This window comes from Myzus persicae, unplaced genomic scaffold (genome assembly GCF_001856785.1).
Source record: "Myzus persicae strain clone G006 unplaced genomic scaffold, MPER_G0061.0, whole genome shotgun sequence".
In the NCBI taxonomy this organism is placed as follows: Eukaryota; Metazoa; Arthropoda; class Insecta; order Hemiptera; family Aphididae; genus Myzus; species Myzus persicae.
Genome location: NW_019100913.1, coordinates 192707 through 205033, shown reverse-complemented (window position 1 = coordinate 205033; position 12327 = coordinate 192707). Strand labels below are relative to the sequence as shown.

The following is a 12327-nucleotide window of genomic DNA, read 5'->3' as shown; positions in this document are numbered from 1 at the left end:
TGAATGTTAAAATATTGAATAAGTTATGTAAAATGTTAACACATCGTCAGAAGTAAACATTTTACACACATATTACTATTACTATATACAATATAGATAGGTATTAGTTGTAGTACTGTATTCACCCTTATGACTTATACATATAATATTATATTGGATTATAAAAAAAATAATATTTCAGTATAATATTATAAAGGTATATTTGTACCTGGCACATGGATTCATGTAAATAACTACCTACCCAGACAAATTAAATGGTTTGTTATTAATTAATAATAATAAGCATTAGTTATGACTTATGATACAATCAATAGGTTATTGTAATAAAGTAATATTTTAGTAAATGTAATATAATACTATAATAGACAATCTATTAAAGAAATTAAAGTAACATTAAATAAAAGACAATACACAGTTTATTTATCGAGTTCTCTATGTTATAAAGTATTTTTGATCTTTGTAAAATACTATTTAGGTTTTTAAGTTTATGTTTAGACAAAATTAGATATTCATGAGTACAAAAACAACTAATCATAATCAATATCTTTTAGTCTAGTTTCTTTAAATATCAATATAAAGCTTGACAATTCTAAAAGGTTTCTCTCAAACGCTCAAGTGGTTCATACTGAAACCAAACAATCTAGCAAATACGTAAGCCAAGCATTTTGGCAACAATTAATTCAATCCAGCTTCTTAATAATATAAATTACTACATAAGGATATCAAAAAATATATTTAATACTATAGGCTGATAGACCATCTATGCTTAGAATAATACACAAAAAATGAATATGCCATGATTTATCATCGGATTCGAATTTAACACAGTCATTATATTGTGGCTTACTCAATGCATATAATATATATTAATATCTCTATGGCCACTAACAAAAACGTATGTTATAAGTACATTTTGAGAAATAACATAGATATGTTTAAAATTTTCAATAATATATACCGTGATTTTTTATCAAACTGTATTTACTGAATATTTTCTCATTATCATAAGAATATACATAATAAATAAAAATGAGTATGATTGAAATTCAAAGTCTGTTATTGTTTTCGTTATTTGTTGGCGTATGTTTTTGACAACATTTTAGAACCTTGCTTATGTAAAATATTTTAATAACTTCGACTAGGTATAGCATTTGAAATAAATTAAACTTTACATAATGTATTATAATAATTTAAAAGTATACCTAAGGTTTTGGGGGCTTATTCACCAGACCTCACTTGTGTATGAGCACTTATATGGATGGGTGAATGTTTGTTCCTGCATGAGATCTACCGGGAAAAAAAAATGCGTAGTATGTTAATTCCTAACATGGCAGAAAGATTATATGTGGAAGTTCCTACTTGGTATAAAATTACTTATAGTTATTCCTACACTAATCTTATATTAGTTATTTTATATTATATATATATAGGTATTACATTAAATCAAACTGATGATAATGTCTTAAAAAATATATATACATTATATCATAAAAATTCTCCGTTCTATAGTTAAATAACTGTAGAAAAAATATATTATAATACCAAACTGATTTTATTGTCTTAAAAAAATAAAAATATCAATACATTTCAAAATTCAATAAATGTAAAAAAATATTTTGTATCATTTATGTGGTTTACTTCTTGTAGGAATTAACATAAGTACCAAGGTTGCCATGTAGGAACTTACACATACCACTTTGTAGGCCGTGTTGGAACTTACACATCTCATTTTTATATCGGTGTAAGAATTTACACATCTCATTTGCAGGAATTAAATTATTTAACGTATCATGTAGTTTTGTACTTAATAGTTTCATGTAGGAATTTTGTGGCATTTTGAAATTCCCTACATGAACAAGGAAAATATTAAGAAATTAACTAACACGTTTTGTGTGGATTATTCAAGTTATCGTGTTATGCAATAGGTATTATCCAAACACTTGACTTAGATATAAAAACTGTTTTCTAGTTGTTTTTTATTTTTTATTATGAAATCCAATGAATTGAGTATGATGAATTATGGTGTATAGTTATGTACTATTTTATCTGACATTCACTAAAAGGAACATTAAAATAAGACGTTCTATTAATGTCTGTACCGTATGGCGAAAAAAATAAATATATTCCTAGACCATAAAATTAATTACCAGTGAGATAAATTATTATTTTTATATTTTAAAGGTAAGAGTACCATACAGTTATCATTGAAGTCATCAACCACGGTTCTTGACATAATAATAAAGTCGTTTTAGATTTGTATTGTTAACAAGACTGCATTATACAAGTAATGGTGATTGGGGTGGGTGATAAACAAATTTCAATTGCTATTATTCTCTGCATGACCCGATCGTATTAAACTTGTGTTTTTTTTAAGTTAATTTATTTTAATGTCCCTCCTCAACTTACTAATTTTCCTTAACACTCAGAAGAATGTGTACCAAAATCTCTAACCACTATTTCTCAAACATTTGGCATGGGTAAGCACGCAACATGTGGTTTTTTATTTCATGAAATAATTATTATATTTTATAATATTAAAAAAAACTGGAGATGGTACCTAATAATAAGTTGCTCGTAGAAAGTTTGTTGGAAACTTATCAGTATATTATTAGTTAAATTAACTAAGTCAATTATTGATCCTTGAAAAAAAATTGTAAGAAGAATATACTTTCAGCCATACCTGTTTTTAACAAAATGTTATTGATCTCAAAACCAAATATACATTTAAAAAAATACAAATATAATTAAGAATTAATATAAAATTGATAAAATTTATTATTTATTAGAATTGAAATTTTTTTTACTTTTTGTTTAAACTAATGTTGTTTTCAAAATGAAATCTATTTATTACATTACGTTATTAGTCATCAGTCATCCAATCACTATCCAGATACATTCTCAAGAAAAATGACCGTCTTCCAAAAATTCGAATTTGATTCATTTATTTCATCTTATTTTACAAATAATATTTTTCAATATTTATCAAACAATAACTAATTAACTGATTAATGGGTATTTACTTTTCCACCTTTCATTAGATTTTTTTTTAAATATTTTAATTAATTGAACAAATATTGAATATTATCAAAATGTTTATTTTTTTATAACCAATAAAAGTAATGAAGTTTTCATAATAATAATAAAATTTGCATTAAATAATGAATTTGGCTATTCAAACATAAATATTGGAAGTTTGATTAAGGGAGCAAGAATTTGTTAGATTATGATTATGTAGTGATGCAATGCATAAAGCTCAGCTTCGTCTGTCAAAATGGTCTGCAGGTTCAATATTAAAAATACAGTATTTATTAAAGGTAATATTTTTATAAGTAACCATTTAATAAAAATATTTTTTCCGTTACTTTTATACCTTATTAAAAAAAAAAAATTAAAACGGTTAATATTATGTATATTTCATATAACTTATATAATTAAAATGTACTTGATAAAGTGTACCAGATGAAATATACACCATGAGTTTTACATTTTTCAATTAAATTCTAGTTTTTTCCTTAAACATATTTTTTTTATAATATCATATGAACAATTTATTTGCTCCCTATAAAATACTAAATACATAATATACATATAATAGATATACATGTATTTGTATCAACATAAAAAAGGCATCAATGGTACCGAACAAAACATACATGTTAGTTTTTTTTATTAAATCACATAAAAAAATTAATGGAAAACCCATTTAATTGTGACACAACTCATTTTTTTCATAAATTTGGAAATCGTTAAAACTAGTTTTTAAATTTACTTATTATATATTACCTATTTATTATATAAGTTATAAAAAATTTCAAGATATAATACTACATGGTTGGATGGTCCTAATCTTCGTTTTTAAGATAATTCAATTTTTAGGCAAGTTTTGCGAATGTAATTTTAAAAATAAAATCCTTGCTAAGTATTACCATTGAATATAGAAAGTATCAATACTCAATAGCATTGTCTATGTAATTCATCAAAACTCACGATATTAAATGACATATTTTTTCTCAATAATAATATATTCCCATCACAATAGTCTTGCCTGAGATGGAATAGCGAAAAAAGGATGTAAAATAATCTTTGGTATTTTAAAACACGAAATATCTATTAGTTGAAACTAATATCTTATTAAGAATCGTTTAATAAATAATTTACTTTTATATTTTTCTTATATAAACATGTCTATAGACAAGCTATTGTTTTGTATACAAATGTTATTAACTTATATAAATGTTTGTTTGTACCTACTTGGAATTATGGTACACTCGAAAATGACGGATCTGTACATATAACTACTTTTATTAAGACATTTTCGCAATATGATAATAAATTATTCTGCACACTCTGACTCAGGTGTATGATGCACAGGTATCTTAGCACTGAGATCATTTCTCCGTAATAAATGATTGATCGGATTGAACCTGTCTAGTCGTGTAAGTGACAATGATAATAATAAATCTCATCATGGCATCCTCTTCATCGCTTGATACATTAATAGATTTCTAATTGGAAACCACACGAGAATTTTACAAACGTACCATGTGTTTTTTCTCACGATTCTAACTTACCCTTATTCATAAGACAACAAGTCTAAGATGCAACAATGCCTCGATAAAATGCTTTCTGGTACTTAAAATATCAAGTTTCATTATTAGACAACTAAAACAATCATAGTCCAATGATATCTTATGAGTTTACTGGCTATATAAAGTTAATATATTACATTGGTTAGTGTGTTGAATTATTCAGTCAAAATAGAATCAATAAGAATTCAAAAAAAAAAAAAAAAACATGAGATAATAGTGACAAACTTGTACCAGGTATATTATGTAGAAATGAAACATTACACATTTCGTACAAATGAATATGAGACACAATGATTTATGAAAGGTCCTAACATGAATATTATAATGGATCTGCGTGTTCGTAGAACATGTGGTGAGTTGTATCATCAAACATACACGATGGAGAATATGCTGAAATATCTAAATACCTAACCAAAAAGATGCTTTTATTACCTATTAATAATAAGTTAGAATGTTGACACAATACCTAATTTGAAAATTATTTTGTAGTAAAAACTTATTAGATTTTAAATTGTACTTGTATATAACTTCAAGAATCAATGGTGTATAAATTGTATAATAAATACAAAGTAAAGATATAGAAATATTATAATTTATCCTCGGTGGGGAAGCTAAAGCCTTCACTCCTCACACCATAAATACAAAATGCCTATTGTATTGTTGTTATTATGTACGATCATTATAGAGGACACTGTTATTAATAAATTAGTTTAAGCATGAATAGCTTTTAATATAATTTATGAAGATTTAACCAATCAAAATATTGTTTTATAACATACAATTATAATATTGCTCCTTATAGTTCCATTTGAATATTTTAAATTGTTTTATTCAGTTTATTCTAAAAATACTAACTGTAAATCGATATTTTTTAAACATGACGTATGATACTATGATGTCGGTGTTGTGATTTTTTTTTTATTTAAGTACGGTTACGAACTATTAAAATACAAGTATTGATGTTTAAATGCTTGCACTCAAGTGAACCCAAAAATATTTTTTTACTTTTGGGTGGCCAGGGGAAGGAAAAACACAAGCCACTAAACTTGGTTTTTTAATTTTTTCTTTAACTACTACTCCAAAAATTCTGAAATAATTCACATTAATAGTAATCATACTAATATTATTTCCAAAGAGAAATATTTGAATTCAAGTACACGAATAGGAAGCTGAAAAAATATAGGATAAATGACACCTCACTATTTTTATTTGGTCATAAATATTTTGTCTGGCTAATATTGATTTGTTCAACACATTTAATAAGTAATATTTGAGAAACATTTTTTATTTTTTCACTACCTTTTTTCTTACTGACCTCGTATATATTTATGTTTTAAGTACCGATTATACAAAAAGGAATGTCTTTAAAGTCCACTAGCTGTACTTGTTGTCACCATTAAATGCATTTGCACGCCAACTCAATAATGTAGTTTGTTTCACAATTGTGTATATTTTACAAATTGCCTTTTCATTTTGTATTTCATTGTATTTTTCTTAATTTTAAAAGCTATTTAACGTGACAGGAATAATAATTAATTATACTACCTTTTAGCTATGTTTTATTTCTAAGTTTAAAGTTCATGATGAAATATTTAGGTTTAGTTTTAAAATTATTAAATTCATAGAAAAATATACTTTTAAAACTAAAAATATTTGCTAGTGTTTAATGCATGTTTGTAAATGTTAAATTATACACATTTCCATTGGGTTTTCATATTGATGTATCAAACATGTTTGAGATAAGCGCCAAAGGAAGTCAAATTTCCCATTATATTCTGCTTGATCCAATTAAATTTGTCAGTATGATTAATATGACTTTAAAAAACATCTTACCGAGGATTAAATTTAATGATGTTCAATTAGTCTTAGACGAATCTTTAAAACGAAGTTTGGTACAAACAAATAATTTTGACCCCATATTTAAACAATAAAGTTACTCTAGCGCTGAACTCAAAAACTTTATAGACATTTATATGAATGGTGATATATGTATATAAATATGTCAAGTGCTTATAGTGAATATTATGTATTGATGTTAAATAGTATCTAAGGAGTAAGTGAATACATAAAGAAAAACAATAAATATGTGCCTATATTGTTAAAAAATAATAACAGAAAATAACATTTCAATTCTATCTTTTCTTTATGAAATTATCTTTTTTGGTTCAGAAAAAGTCATTAAACATACCACTTTTGATAATTTGAATTTGTATTTAAAATTATTGCTTGTAAACAATTCTTTATATTACAATTTGGTATAAAGCAGGATTATAAATTAGGACTGGGATCTACTACTTTGCTTGAACGGAGAAGAAGTTCATTGATAGAAGTCAGTCACATGAAATGACCAAGTTTTAATTAGCACAGGAGATCTGTGCACTAATACATACCAACAATTAGGTGTGCTTAGTCATTTAGGAGGTTTCTATTTCTAGGAATGGTCCCTGTCGATACGCATAAAAATATGTATTTTTTGGAAGAGGCAATATATTATAAATATATATGTAAAGTTGTCAGGTAACGTTCAATACTACTTATAATCACTGCTTCTACGTGAAATATAGATTGTCACTGACTTAAAAGTAATAATTCAAAATATACGAAACGTGTGGTATGTAATCTTAATTATTGTTATTTGAAGAAAATATGAGTTAATATTATACAGTAGGTACTCATCTACTAACATTATTATACATTTATTTAAAGTATATTATACCAACTGCAAAATCTAAAATTCTAAAAATATTATACATTTATATATTAATTTATATTTTCAATGATTAACTAGTTTAAAGTTTGGTAATAATCTTGTTATGTTGGCCAGTAGAGATCAAAAACCTTGCAATATAGTTTATAATAATATTACTTAGATAATCATTAATATAGTAGGCAAGTATAACATAGAAATACATCAATATAGGTACCTTTAATTCAATCAACTACTTAGAGAAAAACCATGTCACCCACATCCAATCGATTGAATGGGGTACTTTTAATTTTACGGTAACTCAAAATGTATAAAATACAGAAAATTAGATAAAAGTTATACTATTTTATAATATAATAATATGGGTATATCGTATATGAGATTGGTCATGAAAGTAAATCTATTTCAATTTTTAATTCTTAAAATTTAAAAAAAAAAACAGTAACACATTGAAAAGAAGAAAAGAAATTTTTTCTTTTATTTACACCAGTACAACCGTAAGACACATAGGTATATATTATAATATGACAATAGGTATTTAACTGTTATAGAATTTATATTATTTCATCCGATTTCTAAGTAAATATTAAGCTATGGTTTTCAGGAAACATAGTTGATTGCTAATTATTAATGCCAAAGGTAGACACAAATATAACTATACAGACTCGCAACAGTGGCTTAGATATTATGATGTAGATAATATGTTTTATTGTTATTACAATGAATATAAAATAGTATATTAGAATTCGATTAATTTTTGAAAACTATCATAATGAACACAAATAACTGATCAATAAAATTTGAAAGCATGTAATATTTAAAGCATTTGATGAGTTGTAAATCGTTCAAACATTATGATGGAGACACGCGCCAAATCAAAACTTGCTGAACTATAAAATGTTTGTATTCATGCCTACTCATGTTGTAACACAAACTATTTAATAATTTTTAAAATAGTAAAAGCATTGTGCTTGTATATTTTGTACAGACTAAATATTTTAATAGCAAACAATCCTAATCCAACATTTTAATGAATATAATGTAGATCATAAATTGTATTTCATAGTACGTGAAAACAACTTTCCGATAATATTTTAAATATTAATATTAATATCAAATATTGAAAGGAATACATAAGATAAAAATATATTCTTAGTTAAAAGTGTTATCGTAAGTATTATTTATTTTTTGACATTGATTCAAGATGTCGGAAAAATTCAAATAAGATATATTTAAAAAATGTTTACAATTATACTAGTTTAAAGTAATAGAACAATTTTTCACCATTTCTTATATGTAAATGTGTTCAACTGACTTGCATTGTTAATAAATAATTGAAAGAAATGAAGTTTGTTGAAATATCAATAGCTCCATCAATATACGCACAGTAACATTATTAGTTGACAATTGCGTTAATAGTACCTAGGTACTTAAATAGAATAATAATTAATAACTGCGAAATGGAAATATATTAATTAAGTATAATATTGTACTGCTACAAAAAACATTTTTTAAAACTATACTAAATTCTGTTTTATCTAAATAGATACACTGTGATTATATTAAATTTAGTTTACTAATCTTATAAAAGTGTTGATAAAATAATGCACGTTTTTCAAAACAATAAAAAAAGTATGTTAGAAGTATGAAAATATGTTCTTGAATACGTTTTACACACGCGAAACGTTTTCTAACTTTTTAGGTTCTAAATTATTGTTTTATATTATATATTAACAACACACTAAAGGCAAGAAAAGGGCTATTTATAAATTATGCGGTTCTCTAAAAGTTGTACTTTTAGCGTAGGCACTCTAGTCTTTGATTCGCCCTGACCTTTGTACAGTGTTCAGATTTCTGGATATCCATATTATATTTCCGTATAAGCAATACGCCCGTAGATGTAGGGGGTTAAGCCGGGTTCACATCAACGTCATCGGTCGTGTCGTGTCCAAAAGTTAAGCTCGGCCAAACTCGGAAAATTTCCCGGTAGATCATGGTTAGTGAATAATACCATGATTGCCACGGCCAATCAGTAATACGATAAAATCCACACGACACGACAGCTGATGTAGATGTTAACCAGGATTTACTTTTAAAATTCAATGCTTCTTTTCGTGCCAAAATTAAATAATTAAACAGTGATTTTGATGGATAGGTGCATTATTATAATATTTATGTTGTACATGTAGCAGAGTTTCTATTCAAGTTTATTTCCTCTGACCGTTTATTTTAATTCTTTAATTTATTTATTTTACAATAATATTGTCAGTCAACACAAATGTTACTGTCATTACTTATATTTTAATATTAACCAAAACAGAAGACCAATAACGTAAAGTTCTTTAAGATTGTATCTAAACATTTTTGATTATTGATTTTTGGCATCACATAATAATATAATAATATTATACAGATACATACCTATTGCGGCCTATTCTGAACTTGTGATAATGTTTCTAAATATTGTACACTTTTTCCCTAAAACAAATATAAAAACCAATGAGTACTTATTACACAAACATCGATTAACGGTTTTCGTTTTAAGGTTGATAAAACGTTTCAGATACTGAAACTACAGACTGTAATGTAGATCATGAAAAAACATATTTTTAAAACTGGGTATTTTATTTTATTTAAGATCATAGATACTTTTGTAATGATGTATATTTACTATTGTCTTTCATACACATCATCAATAATGTTTGAATTACATTTGCTTTCAACAGCTTAATACAATATAACAAATCTACAAATTATTATTTAACATTTGTAAGCCCCTCAATAGTATGTCATATAACTATAAGATTGCAGTGCATTTTTTTATGTGATACAAAGAAGTTCATTTTACTGAAAATTATCTACCAGTTTCGTAAGAAGATTTCCACGTTATGTCATTATGAATACATTTTTGTTATTTCATAGCGTATGTATATACTTCGAACACTTATATCACGAAGTGAACACAAATTATCATATTTATTCTATAAAAAAAATCGTCATATTCAAGATACGGTACTCGGATGAATTGCATAAAGTAAATAGGTATCATCCATTTCACGGAAAGAACGGTTTCACTAAATCGATGAAACATTTTATATAATATACCTAATGAGTAATGATGTTATAAGAAATAAATGACAATTGTATATTCTATAAAACTTTCATACTCAGTATCATTACCCTTTATTTTCCGTTCATTTTAAACCAACAATTGTTGAAAATTTATGTGCTCCTATATTACTACAACCTTTGTAAATAACGATACAAATTAACCGTTATACATTTGACATCTATCGTGCTGTAAAATGTATAGATACATATGCGTTCCTTTTAAAGAGATTTGATTTAATTTTTCTTAAAATTTCCTATTAAGAGGTACTTATTACAGCTAGTATATTTTATTGATTAATTAAAATCATGATTGAATTTTTAACAATAGAATAATAACTGAGCACCCGTTCAAGTGAAACAAAATAATTATACTCAATCAATGATAACGACCCCAATCTCAATCTCCGTGTCGTAGGTAATTAGTAACACATGTACCTTAGTATATTTTTACTTTAGCTTAAAAATAAAATAAAATAAGTGGTAAAACATGATAAAAATTTCGGCCCTTGAGCCTTTTTTATATGGCCCGAACTACATTTTCAAATTACATCATACAATTTAAATACTATAATCTATAATCTATTTCACACCAAATAAAATATATATTTTGAATGAACCTTTTAGTTTTGCTCTCTATGCTCTGGACAGCTAGATTCTAATTTTCTAAAAATTGGCCGTCTAGCAACTTCGAGTTGCCCATAACTGATATAGAGTGCAGATGGATTGCCTACCTGATAATATCCTGATCGTATTATCACAAGCGAGTCTCATTTAGAGAAGGCATTTTTAACGGGCAACGAAGTGCACGAGATCGACTAGTATTATATAATATATAAAATAGGTATACAACTTGTGTTTTATTCTATGAGCACTCCACTTATAGAGTGTGAAAGAGCATACTATATACCGAGCCACCGAGGTTGACATACAATTATAAGTGTTTTCAGTTTTGTATGTTTTTGACGGGTTGTTTGAAAGATCCCTTCTTAGAAAAGTTAAGAATGTTAAGAATAACATATAGAAGTGGTTATTTTTAAGCATTTTCAAGTATTATTGAAAAACGACTTGAAGAATATCAAAACTTAATACTTTATTAAAAATGATGTTGGTAGATTTATAATATTGTGTTAGTTTATTTTTATAAATATATATTTTTTAAATTTAGTTCGCAATTTACAATGATTCTAAGTAGCACTTCGTTAAATCACATAAATTTATCTGTGCTACAAGCATTTTAGACCATTTATTTATTTATGTTTTACTTTTATTTATGGCATCCTATCAACGCTAAGACAAGACTCTACCCGTATTTGATGAACGATACTTTACATAGCTTACATGGTATTATTTTTTTATGGTTCACATGCATATTTTATACAGTTTTAATATATACATCAATGATTTATGGCCGTCGACATCATTTTGTCATCGTAGAATGAATTATATCTACTTATACTAAGAAAATGTCTACACTCAACAGTTAGCCTCCAACGTAGAAATATGTTCCTGCATGTTCAACAAATTTATTATTTTTTTACATTTATTTTATGTGTTATATTTATAATATATTTGTTCTCGAATAATGTATCGTCGTTTTCAATTATGAAATTAAGTACGTACATTAGTATAGTAACAAAAACAATAATGCTTATCTACGTTTTTAAATTCGTTATTCAACACCCAACGTTTAATTGCAATAAAATAACTGTGAATACAACAATATTTATAAAAAAAGTATGTTTGCAATACTTTAGATTTTATACTCACCTAAATTATCAGGTTGTTTACTCTCTTCTTTTTATCTAAATAGTCTATATTATGACTAAACTGCAAATATTGACTAGTGAAAATGGTTAAGTCGGTACTCGAAATTCATTCATCAACATTTTTGTACAGGCATTATGATTTAAGGTTTCTAAT

General features: G+C 25.8%; 1 protein-coding gene across 1 annotated transcript in view; it reads right to left on the bottom strand.

Annotated features, from left to right (window-relative positions):
* Positions 1-12327, bottom strand: part of LOC111026746 — a 286767-nt gene that overhangs the window by 147866 nt on the left and 126574 nt on the right. The window contains exon 3 of the mRNA XM_022304878.1: positions 9718-9774. The gene's annotated coding sequence lies outside the window, so the exon portion shown is untranslated. The remainder of the gene's footprint in view (positions 1-9717; positions 9775-12327) is intronic.